This window comes from Lutjanus erythropterus, chromosome 7, assembly GCF_056507025.1.
Source record: "Lutjanus erythropterus isolate fLutEry1 chromosome 7, fLutEry1.hap2, whole genome shotgun sequence".
Classification (NCBI taxonomy): domain Eukaryota; kingdom Metazoa; phylum Chordata; class Actinopteri; order Lutjaniformes; family Lutjanidae; genus Lutjanus; species Lutjanus erythropterus.
In genome coordinates this window covers 39,939,709-39,954,994 of record NC_139323.1, presented here as the reverse complement: position 1 = coordinate 39,954,994, position 15,286 = coordinate 39,939,709, and the positions used below count along the sequence as shown (strand labels likewise).

Sequence of the window (15,286 nt, the reverse complement as noted above, 5' to 3'; positions counted from 1 at the left end):
ACATTCACAGACACCCCCCCCCCCCCCCCCAAAAAAAAATGTCCGAGCCAGATGTTCAAATATTGAACTCTATGTGACCGTCCAAGAGGGGTCATGGTCAGACGTCCAGATATTGAACGTGATCTGCATGTCGTGCAGACACGCAGATATCATCCTGGCCTGGACACGACCTGCACGTCTGGCAGACGTCTCATGTTTACTGGCTGTCACAGGTCCAACTTCACCCAGTGCAACCCTCCCCCTCCCCGAAACCAGGCAAAAACTAGTCTAGATTTGTCAGATTTTATCGTCTCAAAGGCAAGAAAACAGCATCATACCATACTTGAAAGGTAACACATTGATGAAGATTGACCATTTATAATATTTATCATTTATAAGTGACAAAGCAACCCATAAATTATCCTGAGAGACTTGGTTTCTGCATCAGCTTCTGCTTTCTTTTTGAACAGATGCTATAAAAACATAAATTAGATATGGTCTTTGTTGTTAACAAGAAAATATTCATGAACTATCAAGGTAGACAATGTTTAATTTAAAATAATGCATGGATGTTAGCCAGTGAAAATATTTTTATCTAAATATAAACTTGGACACACTGTGTACTTTTTGTAAAAGCTAAAATCATAATGTGAATGCACTTCCACTAAAATATGTTGGACTGTCATGATAAACTTTCTCCAAAGAAGAATCACTATCGCCTGTGAAGAAATATTTGAGCTGTTTAGAAAAGGAAATGACGCTTCCAGGGTCTGTGACATTTTATACACTGTAAACCTGCTTATCATAACCATAGTTTTAAACCAGAAACCAAACTACACTGTATTCAGTGCCATTTGCAGTAAATATCTGGGATAACCTGAAACTTCATCAGAACATCAAGACCATAAACACTGTACATACAGTATGTATGTAGATTTGTTTTTTACTCTTTATCTTTATTTTCCTCTTTTTTTATTTCTGTATTGATATTTAAATGGACAGTTCGGTGATTGGGACAGGTATGGGGACTAAGAGGCAGATTTTAAAAAGAATGGTCAAATTTGAAGCAGCAGAAGCAGAGGTATCCTGACTTTTGATACTCCAGTATGGGTAAAAAAAAAAAAAAAAAAGCTGCATCATTTAGCTGAAAAGCAAATTGTCATTTGACCCCCTTCAATCCAAATTCCACGCTGCTTTCTGTTGAAAAAAAAAAAAAAGGTCTAAAATCCAAGCTGAGGTATTGATTTTTATTCAAACTTTGGTAAACTCCCGTCTGAGCCACAGAGGACATTATGTAACTGTTATCACAGGCTGAGTAATCCTCCTCATCACGAGTAAACTAAAGTTGTCGTGTCCATTTAATTTATCGACATGACAGTAAATCGGCTTTCTCCTGAGAAAAACTAAATCTTGTATCTATTTGTTTTAGCCTAAAAGCTGTTTATATTATATAATAATATATCAAGTTAAAAATAGTGGAATAAGATTAGAAAATACTTGTCTCTTACTTTTTTTAAGTGATAGGATGCAACTCTCTCCAGGTTTTTAAAACTCCAAAGAAAAAAATAGACATGATTTCAGTGTCCTCATTAGGCCCTTTCTGTCTTTGGCGTTACGTGAATCTTTTACCAACCTCATCCTCCAGCCTCAGAATGTATGAAAAATAATCCGTGAGCACACATAAACATGCAATGACAGCTTTATGTTCCCTTTCTGCAGTGCTTAAAATGACAAAAAAAACTTCAATTATCAGGCCAGTATCTTCCTCAGTGTATTGTATTAGGTGCAGCAGTCAGGTCTTGATGAAGTCAAAACATTTTATGTAACTGACGAATTAATTAAAGAGAAAAGGGAAGCACACTTTCCTTCTATCTACAGCAGGCATGCCCAAACTATTTCACCAAGAGTCGAGTAGCTGCAGGTTTTTGTTATAACCAATCAACAGCACATCTGATTAGTCAGCTGTTTTTAAAGACTGAAATCAGTTGAGTAAATGAGTCAAGCCTGGTGTGCTCCGGCTTGGTAGGAATGAAAACCTGCAGCCACATGGCCCTTTATGGAATCGTTTGAACATGCCTGATTTACAGCGTATCAGTAAAGCATTTGTCAGCTGTTTTCCAAAGACCTGACAAAGTAATCTACTCATCTGATACACCGATGTACAATGTAGACATGTGCTGCCACCATGTGCTGAAGATGTAAAATGCAGCAAGACACAGCTGGTTGCATTCTTGCATGAAGAAAAGGAAATACAAACAGAACATTTATGTATAATAGGCTTTTTAAAAACATTTTGCAAAAAAAAATTATATGTACAATAACAGACATGTATAAGAAGACAAAGATGAGTAGTTTAAGATGTGCATTTATGTCATTTCTCTCAGCAGTGTTAAAAGTTTAAAAAATATTCCAGGTTTTTGCTGCTCATCTTTGTTGGGGCTTGTTGGAATGTAGTGCTGGAAGTAAATGATATTATATAATCGGTTTAAATAAGATGATATCTATTTTTAATTAGAATCACAATCAGAAATACATTACTGATTGTTATAATTGAAATGCAGTCATGTTATGGATGCAACCATTCAAGAATAGAAATATATATATATATGTGTAAGCATAGAGAAATGATAAGAAATGGAAAATAAACATAAAAATGTGCGCATTATACTGCAATATATAACAAAATGATGGAACAAAAATATATAACATAACAAGTATCAGCAAGAAAAGAAGAAATAGAAAAATAAGAAATGTAAGAATTAAGTGCTGCAATATAAAACAATAAGGACGATAGGAGGATTAAGAATTATAATAAGAGTAATAATATTATAATTACTTTATTTGCATAGCACCTTTAAAAACAGTTTTCAAAGTAACTTGACAAACAGCACAACAGCAGAAAACCCAGGAGGCGATATAACAACAGAAAACCAAAAAATCAATAGAAACAAAAAGAATATGAACACAACATCACATAATGTTGTCTTGTCAATATAAATGAAAAGATTTTTTAAAGCTGTAAATGTGCTGCAACTAGTGCTGATTTTCATAGGCGGTTAATCAGTCAATTATTTTGTTTGTTGGTTGTTTGTTTTTAAAATGTCAGAAAATGGTGAAAAAAAAAAAAAATCAGTTAGTGTTTCCAAAAGTCTAAGATTACATCCTCAAATGTTTTGGTTTACTCACAACTTGAAGATATTCACTTTACTGTCAGAGTAAAGAAACCAGAAAATAATCACATTTAAGAAGCTTGAGGTAGAAAATTTTAACCTTTTTCTTTAAAAAAAAACCCCTCAAACCGATTAATCAATAATCAAAATAGTCAATAAATTGCTCTAATAATAATGCTGGTCAACATTAATATAATGTGAAGTCAGTAGAAAGTCAATTGAAAAAATAAATGACTAATTTAACTGCGTGTCAGTGAATTCCCTAGCTAAGATCGCCTCCTAGTGGTTAAAATCAGACTTACATCTTTATTTAACTGGGCGGACCTCGTTTCCCTCTGGCCCCTCCCTCGCATAGTGAGGGCCCTGACGTAGGCATTCGAGGGTAGCAACAGTTGCCTCGAGACCCCCTCGCGCCATAGTGACTGTAGCCGTGGAGACAGTTACTTACCAACGGGCCAACACTCAGCAACAGCAGCAGCAGCATCTGGAACCGTCACCGAGCGAGTGGGAGAGAGTGTGGGGAAAGAGAGCAGAGCCAGAACTTTTCTCAAGGCAAAGGTGAATATATTTTTATAGAATTCAGAGTCTAAATTTATCTTAGTTCGGAGAAAAATGCTTGGTTCTTTCCTCCAACATAACTTTCCCTTCTTTGTGGCATCCGCCCCAAGTTGAGAACGGCTTTCCACTCTCCATTTAACTGCTTCTTGCACCTAAAGTCAGCTTGCACCTCTGTCTCCTCTTTCTGCTTTTTTGTTTTGCTATAATTTACGTAAACATTACACACGACGTGAACGTTACTCCAACTCAAAACATCACTTTACACTTGTTGCTACGTTGTGTAGTCTTGTGTGGAGACGGTGAACCAGGCTCAATCCCAGCAGGATGGATGGCGAGGCTATCAGTCGAGCTGCGGCTAACTAATGCTAACTGAAAGACAACCAGCAGCGATGAGTTCAGCTGTGAGTTTAACCGTTTGTCTCGTTGTTAACGGCAGCTGTCTGTCGTTCGTCACCGCACGGACAAACTTTATCCTCGCAGCGTATTTTCTCTGCCTGAACGGTGTTCAAGCAGGTGGAAATGTACAAAGCTAGCGCTGTTAGCAACGTTGGTCCTGGTGCTCAAACTGTAACTAACGTCCGCTGCAAGCGAGCATGCAAGCAAGCAAGCAAGCGAGCGAGCGTGAACTCAGCCGGAGGATAACTTTCGCTTTCAGCACGCAGTTTGCCGGTTTGACTTGGGTCGATTTTCACCCACAAATTGTCTCGTAAAAGGGATTAAAATATATCACGCAGTCGAGCTCGGATATATGAACTTCTACCGGCGACGTTACGACAGTCGCCGTTACGCCTCCACTGGTCCACTGGTCTCTGTCTCTGGAGCGTCGTAAACTGTCAAGATTATCTAATCTATGTTAATCAGATCATACGGCCTTGATTTCTAAACGGAGCAAAGTTTCACAAAGTTTTTAATATTTCAGAAATAGCTTGAATAACTGGTTACAGCTAGGTGGTGCTATGATGGTTCTGAATACCGCTGTCTTGTTTTTACAGTCTTATGTGAGAGATGGAGTATTTAAAGTACTGTTTGTATATGCTTTTAAAGTTGGCATCCAATAAGATACGCTTGTATGTTAAAGGGATAGTTCACCCCAACATCAGGTAGTGCTGTGATGGTTCTTTTAAACTGCTCTGTCTTTTGTGAGAGATGTATATATGTATATATATATATATATATATATATATATATGCTTTTAAAACTAAGCATTAAACTATATTAAAGGGGCAGTTCACCTCAAAATTAAAAATGTATATTTTTCTCTGGCCTGTAGTGCTGTGTTATGTGTCTAGATTGTTTTGATGTGAGTTCTTAAGTTTTGGAGATATCGCCTAAAGACATGTTTGCCATTATCTCAAATATAATGGTATTAGATGTCACTCAGCTTGTGGTGCTCCAAGGGCCAAAAAATACATTTTAAAAACTCAACACCAGCGTTGCTGTGCTGAAATCATGACCTGAGTACTAAATGTAATCCACAGACCTTGTTGTGAGCAGTTCCATGTAGGAACTACTTTCTTTCAACGGTAAAAGAAAGTCTGTAGATTATCTTAAGTAACTGCATCATGATTTCTTGAAAGAAGCGTTGCGTTTGAGTTCTTCTAATTTATTAGCTGATTGCTTGTTGCATTATATTTGAAAGAAGGCAGACATCCCTATGAGCACCATCTGCCAAACTTAAACCTGTTGAACCAATACAGGGCTGCATCTGACGATTATTTGCATTAATCTGTCAGTGATATTCTATATTTACCGATTAGTTGTTGTGTTCTCAGAATGTCAGTAAATGGTGAAAAATGTTGATTAGTGTTTCCCAAAGCCCAAGATGACATCCTCAAATGTGTTTTTTTCCACATCCCAAAGATATTCAGTTCACTGTCACAGAGGGGTAAAGAAACCAGAATATATTCACATTTACTTAAAGAATGACTGAAACCAATGATTTAATCAAAATAGTTGGTGAACATTTTTTCTTCTAGTTATTCTATATGTCAGTGTAAATTTCAAGTCCAGAGATTGTGTTGTATAGGGACTCGAGACGGATTTAAAAAATGATGGTGAAAATTGAAGCAGCCAAGGCAGAGATATCCTGGCTTTTAGTCTGAAGGATTGACCAAACTAAAAAAAAGCTGGGTAATTAAGCTAATAACTAAGTTGTTCTCAGTGTTATTGTTTCATTGTTGAAGTGTCAGGTCTCGTTAGGGTTACTACTTGATCTTGCTTTAGAGTTTAAGACTCATATCAATCTGCACTGTAGTAATGACGAGGGACCACGGAAAAGTAGACCCCCAGTGATTTTAAATTCTCCTCTTCCCCATTAGTTTTACAGTGCGGTTGTGGCTGCTTTCCAGCACTTTGCATACCTTTTTTCTCCTTTTGGGAGTCTGTCTCCTTTTGTCTCCTGAGACACATTAATTCTAATGAACTATCTTTTCAGAGACAGCTGTCAGGTGCTCGGTCATTTGTAATGTTGTTTGCTATTGAAGCATCGGGAAGAATCTTTGCAGCATGAAAATTTCTCTAATTAACACCCTCCTCGCTACTAATGAATTGAGTTATAAACTTTCAAATGTGTATTTAGTATTCATCTTGTAAAGGAAGAGAGCTGAATGATTAATTTTAGGAGATGTATTATTGATGCAGGCTGATATCTATTTCCTAATAGGCAAAAAGGGGTCAAAAAGCAGATCTGTGCATGGTTTTATAAATCATAATTAATATCTAGGGTGCATAATATATTAAAATGTAATGTTCATGAAGCTTTAGAGAAGGATTGAATGCACATTAACAAAAGACTCGGATTGTTTTGAATGAAGTGTCAGAGAAAGAGCTAACTTTGATTGGTCAGACAACCCACTGCAGCTACAAAGAAAATAAAGAGAGATGACTGTGCTGAAACTCTGTGTGTAACCCCCACCAACCCCACCCCCCAATTTGAGCGTGACACTGTTATGTTTACATGGCAACTTGATATACAAATACACCCAAGTCATGGAAAGAAAGGGGATGGAGTGGGCCAGGGGGTGAAATGTTATTCTTTTAAAAGTCAGTGTTTTTAATCAGGTTATTTTCATCTCCTTCTTTGTGGTGAGACTGCATAGCTTTGGCTTGCAGAGGCAGGTCACAGAGAAAGAGAAGAGAGTTAAACAAAGTGGAGAGCAGCTGGTGGTTGGAGAGTTATTTCGAAATTTCTTACTGGCTTGTAAAGTACAGAAAATTATAAATGAAGATGCCAGTTTGAAAGTGGAGGTAAATTTATTTTGTTTTTCAGTTGTGGGTTGCTTGCAGATTGTCTGTATGGTCTGTACTGTCTAGTTGTCAAAAATATTCATACCTCAAGACTTTTTCAGAACCACATGTTGGAGTGTTGAGATTCTCTAAATTTATGACTCAGTTTTCGATTTTAAGGTAATTCAATGTTGAACTTTTTTTTGTTATGTTAGATTATTGAGTCTTGATATGTAAAGATAAACTGATCATGAGTTGTACACGCTGACAACTGTCATTTAAATTTACTTATTTAAAAAGATGGTATTTAGTGTGATGTAATGGCTGGTAAGCTACACTGTGTTGTCTTTGCAGTGATGTTTTGGACAAGTGTCCAGTGCCAAAAATATGTGGGGGTGGAGAGAAAAAAAATCATTTTTAATTTAATATTGAAATTGAGACACCTCTAACACCTTGTACTTAATTCTTTTCTGACATTTAATAGACGTTGCAGCCACAGATTAAACATAACAATTAACTTAGTCTTTGTTGTTATTTAACAAACGCTTAAAAAACAAACTGTACAGGGGCAAGTAAAAATTGACTTTGGGCAGGTACATTTTTTACCCACTGACTGGACTGGGCAAGTGGAAAAAAACATTAATGTTGAACCCAGTATTTTAAAAAAAATATCTTAAGTGCTCATTCAAAAGCTTCAGTTTGGCTTGCATTAAAACCAGACAGTGTTCAGTGTAGAGCTGAAACGATTAATCAATTATTAAATTGTTTGATTTTTAAGAAAAAAATCTAAATTCTCTGATTTCAGTCTCTCATGTGTGAATATTATTAGGTTTCTTTACTCATGCTTTGAAGTAAACTATTAGGTTTGGCTTTGAGAAACACTAATCAACATTTTCTGACATTTTATGGACCAAAAACTAATAGAGTAGTGTAGAAAATTAGATTGATCAAAAATCGAAATAATTGTTACTTTACGTCTGTGTGCTCTATTTTTCAAGTAACAAGAATGTGACTTGTGATTAATCAATCAGTCGAGAAACTAATTGACAGATTGGAAAATAATTGTTAGTTGCAGCCCCAGTTCAGTGACCTTTTCTGTACCTGCACTGTGCACTGTCCTATTTTGTGTGCTAAGGACTTTTCTTTCTTTTTGCCATGGTATCAAAAGAGGTGTTGAGTATCATTTTTTTTATACGAGTAAATTATCAAAGTTTAAAATTCTGGTGACAGCTCTAGTTTGTATCCTAAATTTCACTGACCTAGCTTGCCTCTCATGGTCATCATCGTGCTTTGGTCCGTTTCACGAGTGCCATTCTGGCCTGTGATTTACAGAAAATTATGCTCCCTCTTTAGCCCTAACCTCCTCTCCCCTGGCCTTCTTTTAAGCCGTCTCTCTAGTTGCCCTTATGCTTGTGCGTAGCAGTGTCCACTGTTGCCCGTGTGCCATTTTGAGTGTTTAATGGACCCGTGTGTGTAGTACAGTTCAGCTATCAATAGGACAGCTGCAGTGGTCTCTTGGGCGGCGGGTGACCTGACACAGCTTTTGGTCACATGTTCTGTGTGAGTGTGTGTGCAGTGTGCACATACATGAGTGCGCCGTGTGGATGTGCTTGTGTATGTGTGTTTGCTCATTCTGTATTTAGCTTATCTTGATGAGGCCTACTGTTGCCTCGGGGAGAAGTTCTCAATCCAATAGCCAGCTACAGATATAGACACGGACCCAGCCTCTGCCATCAGTTTTGCTGCTGCTGTTTACAGTTGATCATATTCATATAGTTGCATTTACCCCCTGCTGTGCTAACTGAACTGCACATTTCATTGTCTGATATTAACACAGTTTTAATGGGTTATCTCATAACTCCAGTCAAAGGCATGTCAGGAAATCATAGAGCAAAGCAGAAGAACTGAGAGGAGAATGCCTTGTGGGGCTTGTTAAGTGGAAAATAATAGTGCCATTTGTACACATGAAATGTTTCAGTTTCATAATCTTCATAATTCATTTATTTGTGAAGGGCTTTTCATTTAAAGTGATATGCCGTTACTGTTTTATAAGAATCTGTTGAAAGGAAAATAGTTTAAGTGTCCTTGTGACTCTCACATTAAGTCTTCCAGCTACAAAGATTTTGGAAATCATTGTAGGCTCAGCTGCTAGGATACAAAGAAACAAATCCTGTCATATACCAAAAAAAAAAAAAAATGCTGCCACTGATTGGCCTGCGCGCTGTGGCAACAAGTTGAAACTTGTTGTGAAATGAAATGTTTTTCAGTCTGTCTCTTCTGTCTGCGAGTGTGTCATCAGGAGCATTCTTAACATTCCACCTGTTTGTATCGTAGCTACACAACTGCTAATTAAATTTCCTGCCACAAACAGCAGACAAGGCAGTGACATTTGCATTACAATGACCGACCCCCCTGGCTCTCTCTTTCAGGCAGGGATAGTAGCAGCCCCCCATCCTCTCTGCACTTTTCCTTTCTTTTGTAGAGTTTTAGGCTAGTTTGTTAAGAGATGTTTATTTGGCTTAAAAAAGAGCTCCTGTCAGTGTAGACCTGCTACAAAGTAATTACCAGAACCAAAACCAGGCCTTTAGTGGAGTGAGATTTGATCAGATTTTCAAAAGAGTAGACTCAGACAATACTTTTGGATTGAATTTGTTGGGGCTGCAGCAAAGCTTTTCAGAAGCTCTTTAATTAGGAGATTTGATGGGGAACAATGGTGGAAGACAGCATTGTCACAGGTGGAAACAGGGTTGTTTCAGCTTAATACTGGATGTCTTTACTATGCAGCCCTAAGATCCCTTTCCTGATCTTGAGGACCATCTTCTTCCACTCTTCAGAAGGATTGTTCCAATAATGAGACCAGCATTGGAAAATACTTTAGATACTGCTGAAAATGTAGTATTGAGTGTTGTTGAGTACGCCACTCTATGTACCGATCAAATACTATGTAATTTTTTTAACCCAAAACGAGACCCTGCTTCTTCCCAGTAGTGTCCTGCACCCCCCCCCAAAGATGATGAAGTCATGTTTTATGGAGTTTATTCTCTGAATTTATCTGTTTATGTTTTAGAACGCGTTTAACTGGTATTGGATCTGTAATGGGAATTGGCTGGTAAGCTAAGTTCAGGTATTGGGGAGGAAAAAACTGGTATTGGAACGGCTCTAGTTCAGTATGACGGTAATTTGAAAACAGCATTGTATGCTTGCTGGGGGCTGTCAAAAGTATTGATATTATAATACTTTTTCTTTACAATATGTTTAAAATGATATTGCAATATCACTATTGTGACAGCTCTAATTCTAATTATTGTAGCTGTACTTGTGCTGCCAGACAGAAGAGTTGTTGGAAATTGTAGCTGAGGTAGTAGAACTAACTGAAAAGTCTTGCCACTGGCAAAGTAGTCAAACCCATCTGAATCATCATGAAAAATTTCAGTCAGCAAAACAAAATGGCAAAGAAATTAATAAATAGGCAACGTTTGGAAAAAATGAACTTTATACACCATTATGTAGACCAATAGACAGGATTTTAGGTGTGCCCTGTCACCACCTTTTACTGTGTGTTCTGTGATGACCATCTTAATGCAAATTGCCATGCAGGAGCAGTTTTCAGATCCTTGAATAATTTGATGGTTAATGATCTGGAAATGACACTGAATAGGATTAGCTAAATTACTGTGTGAATGCTGCTGATATTATGTAAGTCATAATTTTTAATATCTAACGCATGTCACTGGATCTGGCTGCTGGCTGCAGACAAGATGATTTAAAATCCAGATCCTGATCAGTTTTTGTATGAAAGGTTGAGTTGCTGCATTAAAATTGCACCACGTTAAACCACCAGTGTTCAGATAGCATCCTATTAAACACTAAATGTCATGTTAATGTGGCCATATCGTTTACAAAAAAATGCAGTTGCAGACTTGACTCTTATGTGAATGGCAGCAACCCAACATTTACCTGTGTGTACTGTTCAAGAATGACTGTCAGATGCAGAGTGAGCCTGTGTTTCTACCTTGAATAGGATTTTGTGTCAAAGAGGTATTAAATACTTAAATCTGAGTCTGATGTCAAGTATTCAGTGTGGCACAGTATTCACTGCATGAACAACAGCCACTTGGATCTGTCTCAGTTTTCAAGCATTAAGTGATGACTCATTGTTTGTGTCAAGTAGTGCCTGTGAAAGCATACTGTACATACAGTTTGGTGATTCTCTCAGTGTTGTATCTGTGTGTAAGTGAATGCTTGCCAAGAAGCCAGACTCCTCCAGTGCAGCAAAACACTTATCTCAGGTTCATCGGTCAAGATCAAGGCAGCACGCTGCCAGCATCTGAGGTCATCTCTGCAGAATGTGGTTCCCTGAGATATAAAAGTCCACAGGTTGGAAACACACCTGTTTAAGGGAACAAGTGAAAGCAGATTTAAAGAACGTCAATGTGAACGTTTAGCATGTGGAGTGAGTAGTGTTATATTTCTACAGAATAGGACACAAGTCTGGACTAGACTAAAGCGTTAGGATAGTTACTCACTCCAGGTTGCCAGTCTCTGTGATTGGGTTTGATTTAATGCAGTCATTTTGTGAAGATTGTCAAAGAGACCGCAACATTACCTGAGGCAAGGAGGCTCCGTGTGTAGTTCTTCTTGTTTGTTTGATAGTTAGCAGGAAATCTCATCATCAGATTTCATAAAATTAGGTGGAAAAGTAGGCCATGGCCCAAAGAACAAGTGATTAGTTTTACAGAAAGGATAAAAAAAGCAGTGTTTCCCTATAATTGTACAGGCCACCGGGTAAATGGGAAGCCCCACCAGGTCATAAAAAATCTTTTTTTAAATGCCAGAGATAACTCCAAAAATCCATTAATTCATAGATCACTGATTTGTGTTTGATCTGCATTTCATGCACAGTGTTTGTGATGTTTTACAGAAGTCATGGGTTGCTCAGCTTATTTATGCAATAAATGCAGCTTATTAAGTCACGCTGTCCTTGTGATCACTTTGTTTGAAGTTTTGAATATACAGAGCAAACAAAAAATTGAACACAAATATAAATTGCAGCCTGCCCGCTGCACCATCTAATCAAAGCTGACGGTGTCAATGTGCCATTCTGCACTTAAAAAAAAAAAAAAATTCTAGGAGAAACGCTGAAAAAGACATTTCAACATCAAAAGTGCATTTTCAAATATTTTTCTCATTTTTTCATGAAGTACTGCTTTCATTAAAAACAACAGACATTAAATTTGTTAATATTTTCTGTTATTAGGATAATTAATTTAGCATGCCATCAATTTATCGTTTAATCAAATTTTAATCATCATTAAATCAATCGCCAGCTATCTTGATAGCCAGTTAATTGATTTGAGTCATTTTTTAAGAAAAAAAAATCTGAATTCTCTGATTCCAGCTTCTCAAATGTGAATCTTTCCTGGGTTCTTTTATCACAGTAATCTGATGGATTTTTCTGACAATTTATAGACCAAACAACCATTTGATAGAAAACTATCAACAGATTATTTGACAATAAAATAATCATTAGTTGCAGCCCCAAAATAATTTAGAGGATTGCGCTGCCCTAGTATGAGTATGTGCTCTCTGGGTTTTTTCTGTTTTTGTGAATATGTTAGGTGATCTAATTAATAGCGCTTTGGATTTAGCTGAGACTACATTTAAATGTTCTTTTTTTTGGTCTACACCACCATCTACTTAAGCAGCCAGGTGATTTGAGTGAAGTCACCCCCCCGATTCAACAGTATGGCGGCCCTGTAACACATTAGATAGATGTTCATGGAAGAGAGAGACGCTCACATGTATGAGTATAGTATGATTATATTCCCTGTTGTGACCATCTCCCCACTCTTTGTGTGTTTCCAGTTTAACTTCTCTAAATGTTTAGTTTCAAATCCTCATTCTTCATCTTGAGATGTGTAATGTTAAGGACAAGGGCTGAGGGTTGGTGGGGGTGGGGGGGTGCAATGGAAATCTGGAAAGGGTTAGAAGAGGTAGGGCGTGGGGGGAGGAAGTTGCTAGTGTAGAGCATGGGCGAACACACAATCTCCATGGCAACAGTTTGATCTTTCTCTCTGTGGCTGTCAGGCCTGCAGCGCACATGGTGACGGAGTGGACAGGTTGTGCTGATGACCAGAGGTGCGGGTGGGGGTGGGGGGCTTGGATCAGAGACAGTGGTCGGTGCCTCCTGCTCTCTCTCCCTCTCTCCCCCTCAAACTCTGCCATCTGCAGACCCCAAGAGCTGCTTTGATTGGATTAGCCATGAATTAATGAGACAGGCTTGAAGAACAGCCTCTGTTGTGGAAATCTCTTATCATATCTTAATTCGCTCTTTGTGTGAGCGCGTGTGCCTGTGTGATCTTATAGGGTTTTTTGTAATGAAATCAAAGAAAAGAAAGTGTTTTTTCAACCCCCTAAATGACATTGAATTTGTCTTGCGACAAAATTATAATCCTCAAATTAGCCAACACATGTTTATGCCTGTCAGACCTGTTGCTCTTCGAAGTGTAACAGAGGTACATCTGCATAGAACACAACAAATGTCACCCGTAGGTGTCCCTTTAAAAGCAACAAGTGTCTGCCTCTGCTTTATTTTGTTTTATCTTCCCCTGAGTTGGAAAAAGTATTAATCTGCTCAAGCTGTTTTACTATCTCCTCTGCCCGAGGAACTTTGGAAAGACTCAACTTGCTTTTGGAAGTGTTGTTTTTGGGTGGCATGAGTATAAAGCAACCTTGAGGAACAGACTGTTGTCTCCTTGATGACTTAAACATTCCCCCTTCCTTTGAGCAGCAAGTAGTTACAAAAACAGATCACTTCATCCTGTCCTCTTCAATCAAGTCTAAACCAGCGTAAAGTCTGTACATTTTTATTATATAACTGCAACACAGGAATAACTCTGCCTCCATGTCCCCTGGTGTCTGAAATTAATAGCTTACATAGTATTTATTGTTGTAAGTTTCTACTTAGCGTGAGATAGAGGGATCAGGTGGGGGGATGGCATTGTTTGGTTTGGGAAGTATTCTGTTGGTTGCATAGCAACAGGCTCCTGGAAACGGGAGTGGACAGTGTTGCCACTAGCAACCGTTGTTGCTCTGCAAACAATGTGGGCCAGTGCAAACATGAGCCAAGACTGCGGGCTCCTGCTTTTAATTGAACATCTGTATGTGTTTTTCTCTGATTGAGCCCTGTTTAAGTTAGATCTGTCAGTGACAGATGTTTAAATCTCGTCTGCACCGTAAACATTATAGACCGAAGCATTACTGACAGTTTGTGAGGCTTTGGGGTTCTTAAAATGTGTCTCTTCTTGTTTCCGTATAGCTTTTAAAACTCAGGTAAGTCATGAAAGGAGGGGCTGTTGTTGTAATGTTGTTAAGTGCTCATCTGGGATTTGGCTGAATGAAACCAGGCTCACAGACCTGACGTGAAAACAGCCGTGTGTGTGTGAAGTTGTCTCTGGGTTGGAGGCAGAAAGCTTTGGCCCTACACAGCAGCCCATTCAGAGAAGCAGTTTTGCAGCAGTGTGCTGTGTCTCCTGCCGTGTTCTACCTTTGTGCCTTTCAGAGCGGCTACTGGGGAATTTGTGTGGCTTTTAACCTTCCCTGAACACAAGGCAGAAAGGCTGCACACTCTCCTGTCTCTCCCCCTCCAGCCCAATGATTTGACACACTTCACCATACTTATTACATCGAGCGCTTTAATTGAGCTTTAATGGATGAAAACGTGCAGGTCAGTGCTCTGTTTCTTGACCCCCCACCATTTGCCATGCCACCCACTCCTTAATGGCAGAAAGAAGCCCTCAGGCTTGTGTCACTTCCTCTGGTGAAAATGACAAGTCCGAAGATAAATGATGGGATTGTTGCAAGTCTATTTATAACAGGAGTGACACTTCATAGACAAATTCTTTGCTTTAGAAAGATGCTTGAGTATTGCAGCAGCTTTTAAATTATTCACTCCTAGTTAGCATCATTCTGATAATAGTCTTTTGGTGCTTTAATGACATATAAGAAAGAAGTGTGAGGAAAAATTCTAATGGAATATGAGTCTTTTCATGTGAGTGCTAATTGTGGTGGCCTGTGCTAACAAATACATTGAAGAGGGCTGCTCGGGGTAGACTGGATATGGTGTGTCTAAAGATTGACACATATCAGGAATTTCAACACAGGCCTCCTCCACTCAGTCTATTAGTCATGTAGGCAGAGCAGGCAATGTCTTTGCCTGTGGCAAAATCTCCACACATGGAAAATGCCAGTGGTGGCACACCCAAATCTGATGTTTTTGTATCTTAAAGGTACACTCTCTGATTTTGTAATAGCATCCAATAGTGTCCCCAAACCTTAAGTTACAACTAAAATCT

The 15,286-nt window shown here is 38.4% G+C and overlaps 1 protein-coding gene across 3 annotated transcripts in view; it reads left to right on the top strand.

Moving 5' to 3' along the window:
* Positions 1-3,554: 3,554 nt before the first annotated feature.
* The window catches only part of rfx2 (regulatory factor X, 2 (influences HLA class II expression)), a 35,277-nt gene continuing 23,545 nt past the window's right edge, over positions 3,555-15,286 (top strand). For all 3 annotated transcript variants that reach the window (XM_084723750.1, XM_084723749.1, XM_084723748.1), the window contains exon 1: positions 3,555-3,707. The gene's annotated coding sequence lies outside the window, so the exon portion shown is untranslated. The remainder of the gene's footprint in view (positions 3,708-15,286) is intronic.